The 14301-nt window shown below is 41.7% G+C and overlaps 1 long non-coding RNA gene across 6 annotated transcripts in view; it reads left to right on the forward strand.

Moving 5' to 3' along the window:
* Positions 1-14301, forward strand: part of LOC102973750 (uncharacterized) — an 18719-nt gene continuing 4418 nt past the window's right edge. The window contains exons 1-3 of one of the 6 annotated variants that reach the window (XR_008617813.1): positions 1-2990; positions 9955-10865; positions 12423-12944. This is a non-coding gene — a long non-coding RNA (uncharacterized lncRNA). Of the gene's footprint in view, positions 2991-8225; positions 10866-12422; positions 12945-14301 lie in introns of those variants that run through there. The other 5 variants (XR_008617814.1, XR_008617815.1, XR_008617811.1 and 2 more) reach the window with 5 other exon arrangements.

Raw genomic sequence — 14301 nt, forward strand, 5'->3', positions numbered from 1 at the left:
GCTCGCCGCACCTAGAGAAAGCCGCACACAGCAACAAAGACCCAGTGCAGCCAAAAATAAATAAAATTAAAGTAATATAATCACAGAAGTGACATTCATCACCATGCTATAGTCAACTGGTTAGAAACAAATCAGGTCCTGCCCACTCTTGGGAGGCAATTACACAGAGGCATGAATACCAGGAAGTGGAGATCATGGGATGCTGCATACTTTTGTTTTCTTGAACCATATATATTTTTTTTTGGCTGCGTTGGGTCTTTGTTGCTGCGCACGGGCTTTCTCTAGTTGCGGCGAGCAGGGGCTACTCTTCGTTGTGGTGCCCGGGCTTCTTGTTTCGGTGGCTTCTCGTCATGGAGCACAGGCTCTAGGGCACATGGGCTTCAGTAGCTGTGGCGCACGGACTCAGTAGTTTTGGCGCACGGGCTTAGTTACTCTGCAGCATGTGGGATCTTCCCGGACAAGGGATCAAACCCATGTCCCCTGCATTGGCAGGCGGATTCTTAACCACTGCGCCACCCGAGAAGTCTCCCAAGGATACTTCTTGTTCACGTTCATGTTCTTAGCATGTCATCTGTACTCTGCTCCAAATCGTCATTCCAAGACCAACAATGAAGAAGCAGGTTCTTCCTCGGACAGGCAGGTCTCTTGGCAAAGGGAAAAGAGAGATGGCAGAACCTCACGATGGCTCTTAGAACTTCTGCTTAGAAGTGGCATCACTTTCATTCACCTTTCAATGGCCGAAGCAAGTCATGGCCAAACTAATGTCAATGCAAAGTATAAATCCTTCAGTGGTAACAGGCCTGAGAGAGAGGAGCAGTGAATCACATGTGAAAGTATAACCAGTAAATGTTAGTGTCCTTCACCTCCGTCTTTTCCCTTACTGATCCTGCTGAGGAAGATAGTTATAGAGCATAAAGAGGCAGTGTAAGACGTGGTTAGTGGTTAGGAGTCTAGATTCTGGAGACAGACTGCCTGAGTTTGAATCCTGACTCTGCCACTTTCCAGCTATATGGCCTTCAGCAAGTTATTTAACCTCTCTACGCCTCAATTTCCTCCTCTGTGAAATGAGACTAATAATAGTATCTATGTCATCGAGCTGTGGATTAAATTAGTTATGTATGTAAAGTATATAGAACAGTGCTTGGCACATGGTAGGCCCTGTATAATTGTCAACTGTTGTTGCTGCTGCTGTGATTGTTAGTATTGAAAGAAACCTGGCTTAAAGTCAAAGGACTGGATTTAAAATCTCAGCTTATTCTAGGTCACTAGACTCAAGTGACTTGAGGTCACTTATCCTATTACTGACCTTCAGCAAGTACCTTAATCTCTGAGTACTGATTATCTCTTCATCTGTAAAATTGGAATAACATTCATTTCTAGAGAGGCTGTGTAGAATAGCAGTCCCCAAATTTTTGGCACCAGGGGCCAGTTTCGTGGAAGACAGTTTTTCCACAGATGGGGGCGGCAGTGGGGGGAAGGTTCAGGTGGTAATGCGAGCGATGGGGAGCAATGGGGAGCAGCCGATGGAGCTTCCCTCGCTCACCTGCTGATCACCCTCTGCGGTGCGACCCGGTTCCTGACAGCCCACGGACCAGTACCGGTCCATGGCCCAGGGGTTGGGGACCCCTGGTGTAGAAGAGTGAGTAAAAGCATGGACTCTAGAGCTGGGTTACTTGGGGTCAGATTCCAACTACACCACTTTTAAGCTGTGTGACTGTGGGCAAATTACTTAACCCCTGTGTGCTTCAATTTCATTACCTGTAAAACGAGATAGTAATCGTACCTTATGTTCACAGGAATATTATGGGGATTAAGTGAATTACTAAGAGTTAATATATGTAAAGGTGTGAGAACAATGCTTGTAAATGCTCAAGAACTGATGGCACATATCTAAAGTGCTTAATAAGTTTTAACTAGTATTCTTTTCTTACAGAGTTTTGAGGATTGACTGTCTGAATAGGCATGAGGGACTTCCCTGGCGGTGCAGTGGTTAAGACCCTGCACTCCCAATGCAGGGGGCCCGGGTTCGATCCCTGGTCAGGGAACTATATCCCGCAGGCATACCGCGACTAGGACCCGGCGCAGCCAAATAAATAAGTACTTATTTTTAAAAATAGCCACGTAAAGGTGTTTTATAGAAAGTTCTAGTCAAATGTGAAGACTTAGAAATCTGCAGTATAGTCTTCTGTGGCTATATAATTAGGCTTAACCTGGCTTAGCATGCCCAGGCAGCAGTAAACATTTTCTTTTGGAAGTCTGTTCAGCTCAGAGCAACCCCCTTAACTGCCTCCCTTTAGCTGGGGATGGGCCCTGGCTGCTATGTTTGTAGCTTGTGAATTGTAGATACAAAAGCTGACACTTGGTCTTGCTTCCAGTATAACTGAGCACTTCACGTATCAAATTCGGGACAAAGCTTTGCACCCTGAGATAAACCAAAAAACTTGGAGTCATTCTGACTGGTTCTGATCTCCAATAATAAAGCCTTAACTATTTCCTGTAAACCTGGACTCCCTAGCCAAAATAATTTTGTCCCTGATTTTTGCCATGCTGCTATCTAAAGATACATCATGACCTTTGTGAAACTGAGAGTCATGTGGGAAAGTTGCTGTTTTCCCACCATGAGCAGACAAGCGTAACTGTCATAACCTTTGTAATTTGAGTTTCTTTTCCTTTAAATACTTGTGTGGTTTTTTTGGTTCATTTTTGTTTTAATCTGGGAAGGCTGTTCCCTTGTACTCTTTGCAAGTAAACTTTATCTTTTTTTTTCTAAATGTTCCTGTCTTGACTATAGTAGTTGATTGGACTAGGGGTTGCACCCCTGACCCAAGATGGGCCAGATTCTCTGCTCCAGGAATTTATATTCATATTCTCTTCCAGCTTCTTAAACCAGGAAGATGTGAACTGGAGGGCTGTGGAGTAGCCGTCTACACCAGATATGGAACAGAGAGGTGGAGAAAGTTCACTGCAGAGAGGAATGAAGCAGAAGCAAGGTGGGGTGGGAATGAGACAGGGGTTGAAGGACAGCCCTAACAGCCAATATGCCAGTAGCCTCCATCCTATCACACTGTTTTATTCACTTTGTAACACCAATCACTGTCTACAAATGTTTGTGTCTCTACACCTCCAAGAATGAAAGTAAGCCCTGTGAGGGCAGGAAAATTGTCTTGCTCATCTCTGACTCCCAGTGCCTAGATCGATGGTTGGCATATAGAGGGCAGTCCATAAATACTGACTAGATAAATGAATTCTATTTATTTGTTCATATTCAAATTAGAAACCTGAGAATTTCTGCCCGTGGTTTCAAAGATGTCAATATCTGCTTTGAGTAATTACAAATTTAACAGAATTAGGGACATTGACCAAATAATAATTGCATGTAATTAATTTTGAAGCCTGAGACTTCAAAAATTATAAAGAACTTGCATTCCATGGAGTGGGTTGCACTATAGCATCCCTTCAAGAAGGCAAAGTTCATGGGTCATCATGTAGAATGATCTGGGGTGATTTCTCCCAGCCATCCCTGGGGTTATAATGATGAGCCCTTAAGAAAATGAGAGAGGGCAGCCGTCTTGTTCCTGTCTTCACTATGAAATCTAGGGGCATAGGCATATAATTGCTTGGTTTTATGTGTGACTTACATAGAACGTTCATTATCCCTTCAAAAGGCCTTTTTCTTACAAAATGTTTAAAGGAATGCCCTTTATAAGTAGCTAATTAACATGGGCATTTTGTGCAATTAATAGTAATGGAGTAAAATTTTTCATATATTATCCACCAGTGCTTATTCATGATAAATCTGTTTTGATCATAATGAGTGTTTTTCTCTGGTTAGGTATTTTATTTTTGTTAATACAGAGATAAGTAATTTCCCACCTTAGTTAAGGGGTAATATGGATCTGTATGGTTCATTTTTGTTTCTTTTCCACTAACTTTACCTTCCTGAGTCAAAATTTCTCTATAGGGTAAAATGTCATTTAATAAACTTAAGCACTCCTTGAGTTTTTAAACCAAAAATGTTTATTATGTCCATTTGTTCTCAGAGTTTCCTTCTTTTTGAGTTTTTAAGTTTTCTCTCCTGTGTGTGTGTGTGTGTCTGTGTGTGTTGCATGTGTGGTGTGTTGGAAACAGATTAACCATTTGGGAGGGAATAATTGTTTTTTTAGAGAACTCACTTTCACATTATGTGGCAGAACCTTTTTTTATTATTATTTTTATTAACTTTTATTGGAGTATAGTTGCTTTACAATGTTGTGTTTCTGCTGTGCAGCAAAGTGAATCAGTTATACATATACATATATCCACTCTTTTTTAGATTTCCTTCCCATTTAGGTCACCACAGAGCACTGAGTAGAGTTCCCTGTGCTATATACAGTAGGTCCTTATTAGTTATCTATTTTATATATAGTAGTGTATATAAGTCAATCCCAATCTCCCAATTCATCCATCCCACCCCCCCTTACCCCCCTTGGTAACCGTAAGTTTGTTTTCTACATCTGTGACTCTATTTCTGCTTTGCAAATAAGTTCATCTGTACCATTTTTCTAGATTCCTATGTGGCAGAACCTTTGACAATATTTTAAGCCCTTCTGACCCGTGTCTGTGTGTGTTGCATGTGTGGTGTGTTGGAAACAGATTAACCATTTGGGAGGGAATAATTGTTTTTTTAGAGAACTCACTTTCACATTATGTGGCAGAACCTTTTTTTATTATTATTTTTATTAACTTTTATTGGAGTATAGTTGCTTTACAATGTTGTGTTTCTGCTGTGCAGCAAAGTGAATCAGTTATACATATACATATATCCACTCTTTTTTAGATTTCCTTCCCATTTAGGTCACCACAGAGCACTGAGTAGAGTTCCCTGTGCTATATACAGTAGGTCCTTATTAGTTATCTATTTTATATATAGTAGTGTATATAAGTCAATCCCAATCTCCCAATTCATCCATCCCACCCCCCCTTACCCCCCTTGGTAACCGTAAGTTTGTTTTCTACATCTGTGACTCTATTTCTGCTTTGCAAATAAGTTCATCTGTACCATTTTTCTAGATTCCTATGTGGCAGAACCTTTGACAATATTTTAAGCCCTTCTGACCCGTATTTAGCTTTACAGAGGGTCTGAGAGGGTCTGCCGGTAATGACGCCTCCAGAAGGAACAGAGCTTGGGACACCACAGCTTGTTTCTGTCTTCACTACAAAACCAACAGATCTGCTCCACTGTATTTACGTTTATTTGGGCAAAGAAACATTTACTTGAAGTCCTCTTTTATGAATACTCTTTTGAGCCATGTTCTCCATACATTTTCTTCATTCTTTCTGACTTTCATTTGCTTTATGTTAGTGTGATAATGCCTATGCTCCTGTGATAATTGTATATATTTTTTCTTTTTCTTTTCTTTAAGAAAGGAGGTTACTTTTGTTCAGATTGACTTGAAAGCGTTCTCAGAAGTGATTTGTAGGAACTTGGATGAAAACAGACCCATTGCTCCCGCCCTCCCTATCCCACCCCTCTAGGTGGTCACAAAGCACCCACCTGATCTCCCTGTGCTATGCAGCCGCTTCCCACTAGCTATCTATTTTACAGCAAATCTGATTCTTTATCATTCTTTGCATTTAAAAAAAAAAACTTTGAAAGTTTTGGGCTTTGGTCTCTATTTTCTATCTTTCCTATTTTGTTTAATTGAAATCGCCCAAACTGATTAAATTAAAATATAATCAAATTGTGAGAGAATTATAAGTGCATGAATTAAAAATTGTATTCATTGGCAAAAGGATATTAGAATAGAGAATGACCTTGGAGGACTGTTGTGTTTTAGAAATCTGTACCCTGAAATCTATCCCTGTTGTTAAAGAATTACAGATGGGGAAGATTTATCTATTAAGCATTTATTACTGCATCAGCCTCACCAATTATCTGTTGACTATGTCTAAATGATGGTAAATTTTTTAAAGGCTTGAAATATAAATGTTTCCTGTTGGACACAAGCACAGAAGCTGAATCTACTGTTAATGTCCTGCTTATCCAGTTGCCTTTAATGGAGATAAAATAACCATTAGGGTCTGTTCCAAGCCCTTGTGTATTAGATGAAAATTTTGCAATTAGTGCAACAGCAGCTTTTGGTTTTGAAGTCCCTGCAGCTGTAAGTTTGCCTTTAAGCAGTTGATTACTTTCCGCAGTGGTAGATTAGATTATTTCTGTGTGTTTCTTATAACCACATGAAATTTCTATTGTTTTTACTTTTTAGCAGATCTTCATTTATTCAAGGTCTTTTTGATGACGTGCCTGAGCCAGAATTGGCTAGTAGGTTGCACCTTGTATGGCAGCTTGGTGTACTGGGTTGAGATCATGAGACCACATTTTACTCAGTGAGAAAAGGTACCCTGCTTGATTAGTGATGTCAGCCATGGAAAGAGAATGGATATTAGTGATGGGCTGTGCATCTGATATCAAGTAAGCACAGTTAAGCCTTTAGACAACCTTTGAAAGGCACTGAGTTACCATTACTGTGTGGAGGAGGAAAATTTTTCCTCTACTCTCTTAGGTTTGTTTCATGAATGGGGTCTGAATTTAACTGACAAAAGACAGAGTTAACAGGAGAGAAGGAATACAAATTTATTAGTTTTTTATGTGCACAGGAGTTCACAGAAAAGTTAAAGAAGTGTCTAGACTTGGGGACATATATTACCATTTTTACAAAGGAAAGGGGATTTGAGGTTCAAAGGACAATAAATTGTAGAGAAGTGACTAGAAAATGTATTGGAGGACTAATGGAAGATAAGGGTTATTTTAATAAAGTTTGTTTAGGCAAACTCATCTCAGTGTTGACTCCCAGTCTCTGATGATAAGAGTTTTCTTCTCTTCCTGGTAACAGTGGGGACACACCTTCCTAAAGGGAAATTTATAGCCTGCTTTCAGGCAGATAAGGGGAAGGCAGAGAACTTTCCTGTAGCTTTTTATTCTCAGTTGCCTTCAGCTCAAAATAATCTGTGTGCCAATGTGGCACATTTGGGGGTGGCACATCCTGATCCCCTTCAAATGCTAACCTATTTTTCAGAGTGGAAGATTGCAGTGTAGGAAAAAAGTGAAAGTGATTGTTTTCCCAGCTACTTAACTTGGATTTTGAAAATGTTTTCTCCTCTCAATCTCCCTTGAAAGTCAGCAAGTCTATAAAGCAAGTGAATTAACTTACATTTCAAAAGTTTGTTTCTTACTGCAAGAGCTTTTGTGATGTCTAAGACTCTGAAGTACAAAAAATTATTCCAAATTACAAAAGGGCTGCATTAAATCTTTCAGGTTGCTCTGTATTTGCCCAGCTGCATGTTTTTCTTTTCTCCTATTTCTTCATCCCATTCTAACACATGCTTTGGTGATGACAGCCCCATCTGTTTATTTCCTTTTACTTTCTTCTTCTGGATTCTTTATTAATGCACCATGCTTTCCTACATGCAGTACAGTATAGAAAAGTTCCTGTGGTACTTTACATTTGTAAGCACTAGGATTTCTATTTCCACTTTCATTTTTCAACTTTTCTTAATGTTTCTGTGTTATGTCTAGAAATACAATAATATAGTCATTCTGGTACTGCAAGATTCCCTTGTGTCTGCTTCTTTTTGCCTTTTGATTTAATCTTCATGCCTAGTGGTGTGCTGGAGTTGCTCGTCAATTTTTTAGGGATTTTGTGAGCTGGTTTTTAAACATGGCCATTATTTAAAATTGAATTATATAAACTTACAATTAAATAAATTATATTAAAAACAGAGGTAGGGCTTCCCTGGTGGCGCAGTGGTTAAGAATCCGCCTGCCAATGAAGGGGACACGGGTTTGAGCCCTGGTCAGGGAAGATCCCATGCCGCGGGGCAACTAAGCCCACGCGCCACAACTACTGAGCCTGTGCTCTAGACCCCGCAAGCCACAACTACTGAAGCCTGCGGGGCTTAGAGCCCAGGCTCCGCGACAAGAGAAGCCACTGCAGTGAGAAGCCTGTGTGCCACATTGCAGCCAAAAATAAATAATTAAATAAATTAATTTAAAAAAAAATAAATCAATTAAAAAAAAAAAACAACATAGGTAATAAGTACTCTAAACGCAATTCAGCACTTCCTAATTACTGTACTATTATCTATGCTCTTGAGGATGTTTATGCTGACTCTTATCTATCTGTATGCCCCGCGACAAGAGAAGCCACTGCAGTGAGAAGCCTGTGCGCCACATTGCAGCCAAAAATAAATAATTAAATAAATTAATTTTAAAAAAAATAAATCAATTAAAAAAAAAAAAACATAGGTAATAAGTACTCTAAACGCAATTCAGCACTTCCTAATTACTGTACTATTATCTATGCTCTTGAGGATGTTTATGCTGACTCTTATCTATCTGTATGGAGGAAATACTATCTACGGTGTGCTACTGCACACCTCTTCAAAACTGTATTTAGTGATGTCATGGCAAAAACCACAGATTGGAGCTTTATCCTCCCAGAGAGCCAGTTAAACATTTGCCAGCACACCACAGCTCTAAGCCCATAAAATGCTGCTTGATCGTGTATTAGGTCTTAATAACCAAATCCTCATTTTGATGTGTTTAACATCATTCTTCTTTCTTCCAATTTCAAGATTTGTGCAACCAGTTCATAGAAAGGTTTCTATCAAGACATATGCTTTGTCCTTTCAACCTTGTCCAAACAGGATGGTTTTACCTTCTGCAACAGAAACTGTCTAACAGAAGATCAACTTTTGTTTTATTGAGTAGTTAGCTTCCTCCTTTGAGTCAGCTCTAAGTTTTTCATTTCATTTGCTGCAGACAAGCACCACTAAAATTTTTGAGCGACTCTCTGTCAGTTGTACCGTTATCAAATTGAGTAGTTGCTGCAGCTTTTCAATTCCAGCCGTCTGCATAGGTGGCATAGTTTAGTTTCTAATTCATGCTCACTCCTTTATCATCTCTACCAATTCACTCTCTGAAGATACATTGTCAATGCAGCTATTTCCACTTGAAGGAGACTCTAATTAACTGAGAAGAAAACTGATGTATTTTCATTTTATTCTATTTATTTTAATTTATTTATTTTTGGCTGTGTTGGGTCTTCATTGCTGAGTGCGGGCTTTCTCTAGTTGCAGAGAGCAGGGGCTACTCTTCGTTGCGGTGCGCGGGCCTCTCATTGCGGTGGCTTCTCTTATTGCAGAGCACGGGCTCTAGGCGCGTGGGCTTCAGTAGTTGTGGCGCACGGGCTTAGTTGCTCCGCAGCATGTGGTATCTTACCAGCCCAGGTCCCCTGCATTGGCAGGTGGATTGTTAACCACTGTGCCACCAGGGAAGTCCCGAAAACTGATATATTTTAAAAAATTTCCTGCTAAAACAGCTCTTTCCTGAGGCTTTTCTTTTAAGAATTTTGCAATTTAGAATTACTCTGTTATCATCTGGGCTTTCTCTTTTACTCTGGTGGCCACAGCTCAAGTGTTGGAGACCAACGACATCAGAACTATCTCAGTAGTCTAAAGAGTACTGTCGGAATTAAAAGCATAAATGACCAACATCAGAATCTTTCCAGAGATTTCCCTGGTGGTCCAGTGGGTAAGACTTCTTGCTCCCAATGCAGGGGGCCCAAGTTCGAACCCTGGGCTGGGAACCAGATCCCACATGCATGCTGCAACTAAGACCCGGCACAGCCAAAATAAATAAATAATAAAATAAAGTAAATAAATTTTAAAAAACTAGAAAAAGACTAACAAGACTTGATCTATTAAAAAAAAAAAAAAAAAAAAGAATCTTTCCAGATTTGACAGAGACAATTTGAGAACAGGAGATTCCAATCCCTAGGGCACGGGAAAAAAATGCAAAAATAAAAAGGGCAACAGATGGCAAATTCCTATGGCTTCCCACTTTTGCCTGCAATTGACTGAAAAAAAAAATTTTTTTTCAGAGATGGTTTAGAAGTTGTGCTGTTTTATTTTTAGGTAACAGTGAGAAATTGCCTCAAAGTGTACGTGCCGACATTGCTTTCCTGGTTCTATGGCACTTCGTTAGAGAAGAACTTCATTTCTACGGGAGTTGGTGATTGAGGTGAATCCTGTAATAAAAATAGGTTCACAGGATACATCCCCGGGGTGATTGACTATGACCAGGACCTCCTGAGCTTTGAATGCTTCCCTTGAAATTTGCTTCCACACGCAGACAGCGGCACAGGCAGATGTGGGTCTGTGTCTTCTCCCAAGAGAAGGGAGCACTGAACACTTCAGCTTACGTATCTCCTCGGGGCTCCTTAGTGGGAGGCGGGGATGGGGGGAAGCTGCTGCTGTGCAGTACTCCCTTCGTGGGGAAACCTGGAGTAGTCAGAACTTGGGATGTCAGGGGAAACCTGGCTGACACACCACAGTCGGTCCCCAGGTTCCCAAGTACAGAGGCCTCTCCATTTCCCTCCGATGTCTTGGACTGGGCAGAGGGTGCAAGGACAGGGCCTCTCAGAGCTGTGCTTCCCAACAAGGGAAGAGCCGGGGTGGACGGACTCTGTCTAGGAATGATAGGCACTGGCAGAAACTGGACACGTGCCACCGTGCTAAAGGTGGGTCTCATTCCATCGGGCGCTCCAAAAACACTGGAAGGCCACAAAGCTATCAAGTGCACTGCCTTCCTGTCGTAAGTGTTCTCTGGTCGCTCTTTTAGTCTTTGAATTGGCTGTAAGTAGAAGGACAGAGAGATCAAGTTAGAGAAAGCACTTCCTGGCTGGGGTATACAGGCAGCGCCATGCTGATTGACAGTTTTGGCCTAAAAGAACCTCTTTTTTTGTTTGTTTTTTTGAGGGAGCAGTGCACATATGACTTCTGTAGGAGATAAAGGGAGCATCTGAGACTGGGGTGACATGCAATAGGTAAGTGTGGTTGAAGTTGGGCTAAACTGGGAAACTGGTTTGGCTTTTGCCTGATTTGCCTACATTTTGAATGCCATCTGTCCTCTGAGATACAAACTTAGAGAATGGGGAAGCAATTCCTGGGGACAGGTCCATGTCAGTTTCCCCAGGTGGAAAGGTCCTAAAGCATCCTTAGATCCCTGCTGTACCCTGGTCACTGCCACCCACCACCAGAGTCATTTGCATGCTGGTGCTTTGACTAAACAGTTAAGATGGGCTAGATATTTTCTGTCCTTTCATTTTTCTCCCCTTTATTACCAGTGTGTCACAATGGTAGGACATCTCCAACAAAGAAATCTTTTTGGCACAAGTGAGCTATATTCCACAGACCCCATGACTGATCAGTGTCCTTCCATTTGGTCTAATATTTTTATATCCTTCTTGTCTCCATTGGCCTATTTTCATCACCAGTTTCCCATTAGAGTAGTAAAGTGCCATGAACAAAAACTATAAATAAGTCAAAGTTTTTCTTGAGCCCAAGTTCTGTTGGTCTTGCTAAGGGAGCCACAGAGCTTTTTAGGCAAGAGTTAGAGCCTACAAACATCCTAGTCATTATGTCCTAAATGATTAAATTTTTTGTTGGTGTAGTTGTTATTTTAGGATTTCCTTCAGGATGATATTAGAATTGAAATGGTTAGTTTCAGCTTTATATCTTCTAAACTTAGCCCAGGACCGAATTTTTCTGGTATGACAGAAGAATATTACATGAAAAAAAAAAAATCTGTTCTCGCTGAATCCAAAACATTTCTATTTGGGTTCAGTACACAAGAGGTTTGAAAAATTCAGACACACTCATATTTTACCAGTCCCTCAAATATTACCAGAGTGCTAAGTTTCAACCATTCAAGTATGGACTTCTCTTGTAAATTATTAAAAACAAAAGTTCCTAACCTGGGAGAAATTCTGCCCTCCAGGGGACATTTGACAATGTCTGGAGACATTGTTGGCTGTCACATATGGAGGATAGGGGGGCTATTGGCATCTAGAGGGGACAGGTCAGGGATGCTGCTAAACATCCTGCAATGCACAGGGCAACTCGGCAACAAATCATTATCCAGCCCCAAAAGTCAATAGTGCCGCTATTGAGAAACCCTGATCCAAAGTAACAATTCTTTTAGGAAACATAAATGCTATAACTGACTTACCAGCATCTGAACTATATAGTAGCTTTTTCTGTACCCAGGACTGCTGTCACTGCTGTCTTCTGGCAAACCAAGCACCCCTTTCTATAAACAGAAAAATGAAGTTGTCTTAGAACCCCTTTTTTCTTTTGGTCTGTTGCTTCCTTTCCAAATGGATACCTATTACTCAAAATGTGGAGAAGAGCTACTCAAAGTACATATACTAAGTGTGTGGCTCTGGCAAGATACATAATGTCTTGGATAAAATGGGAAACGTGCAAACAGACTCAGGGCAAGTCAAGGGCCAGAAGCGGTCCCTGTCCCCATCCCTCCTTCTCACCGGAGCCCTGGCCTCACATACTCTCTTGCCTTGTGTCTCTGTGTCTCTGCTCTGCAGCCAGAACCAACCTTGGCCTTCTCATCCCAGCTTCCTCCTCTGCTGGGACCTCAGAGACGGTGCAAGTTGGTCTGCGAGCCCATGTGCAAAATTATCGCTGACACCACCCCACGCCCCTTCAGCCGGACCCCAGGAGCAAGCCAGGTTTCAACTTTGACTTTTATCTCCTCCCCCGCAAAACACACACCTTTTCAGCTATGTGTGTATATTGGCTAAAATTCCCTTTTTTTTTTTCTAACTTCAGAGGATTTCCACTTAAATCTTCACATTAGGCCCTTTGTGACATCCTGTAATGTTCCAAAATGTTTTTAGTCCCTTGGATGAATTAAGTGAATAATAATGCCAAAAGTATCTCATGAAAAAAAATGTATAAATAGAAAGCATCGCTCTGAATATAAAATTGTCAAAATCAGTGGTTAAAACAGTATGCTCTCATTTCTGATACCAGCCCTATGAAGAAGACGTACAGGAAGCACAGATGTCCTTTGTTCCTGAAGCCATAACTGGGCTGCTATGAACTAAGTATTTGTGTCCCCCTACAATTCATATATTGAAACCCTAATTCCCAATGTGATAGTTTGGAGGCGGGGCCTTTGGAACGTAATTAGGTTGCGAGGTTAGAGTCGTCATGACTGGGCTTGGTGCTTTTATAAGACAAGACACCAGAGAGCTTGCTTCCTCTCTCTCTGCCATGTGCAGATACAAGATGGTCGTCTGCAAATCAAAAAGAGAGGCCTCACTAGGAATGGATTGGCCGGCACCTAGATCTTGGACTTCCCAGCCTCCAGAACTGGGGGAAATCAGTTCTTATTGTTTGAACCACCCAGTCTATGGTATTTTGTACAGCAGCCCAAGCAGACTAAAACATGGACTCAGCAGGAAAGAGCACCAAGATCAATTAGCAATGTCCATCCTGATTAAGCCAAATGGGCAGCGATGGCATGTATGCTCATATTTCCCATTAATTCTAGATACATAGCAGACATATATCTATATCTATCTATCTATCTATCTATCTACCTTTTTGGAAAGAGCAAGAATTCTTTCCTTTTGGGGGAATCATTCTTTTTTTTTTTCCTGTGGTACGCGGGCCTCTCACTGTCGTGGCCTCTCCCGTTGCGGAGCACAGGCTCTGGACGCACAGGCTCAGCGGCCATGGCTCACGGGCCCAGCCGCTCCGCAGCATGTGGGATCTTCCCGGACCGGGGCATGAACCCGTGTCCCCTGCATCGGCAGGCGGATTCTCAACCACTGCGCCACCAGGGAAGCCCTGGCGGAATCATTCTTGTATCCCCATACCATTGGTCAAGAAATATATGTTGAATAAATCACTTGTACAAATTCTAAAATTCACACAGGACCCTGTATTTTACTCTATCTCCCACAGAACGGGTGAGAACCAGGAACAGTATTGCCGAGTCTAGATGCCTATGCTGGGTGACCAGCCAGACTGACTTGCTAGGTTAGTCATTTGTTCCCATAAATCACTCAATAGCAACACACAAAGTTTCCACAAAATGACAAATTATATGTTATAGACTTCTAGGTTGCTCGTGAATAATGGGGACTGTGAAGACAAAGGCCAAACTTTCACTCTGAGGTACCCCACCAGCAAAAGAGTGGATGCCATTCTTCTAGAGGCCTAGTAGGAAAGCCATTGCCTACTAAAATATATGCTGGAGGGCTTCCCTGGTGGTGCAGTGGTTGAGAGTCCGCCTGCCGATGCAGGGGTCGCGGGTTCGTGCCCCGGTCCGGGAAGATCCCACGTGCCGCGGAGCTGCTGGGCCCGTGAGCCATGGCTGCTGAGCCTGCGCGTCTGGAGCCTGTGCTCCGCAACGGGAGAGGCCACAACAGTGAGAGGCCCGCGTACCGGAAAAAA

Source organism: Physeter macrocephalus, chromosome 7 (assembly GCF_002837175.3).
Source record: "Physeter macrocephalus isolate SW-GA chromosome 7, ASM283717v5, whole genome shotgun sequence".
Lineage (NCBI taxonomy): Eukaryota > Metazoa > Chordata > Mammalia > Artiodactyla > Physeteridae > Physeter > Physeter macrocephalus.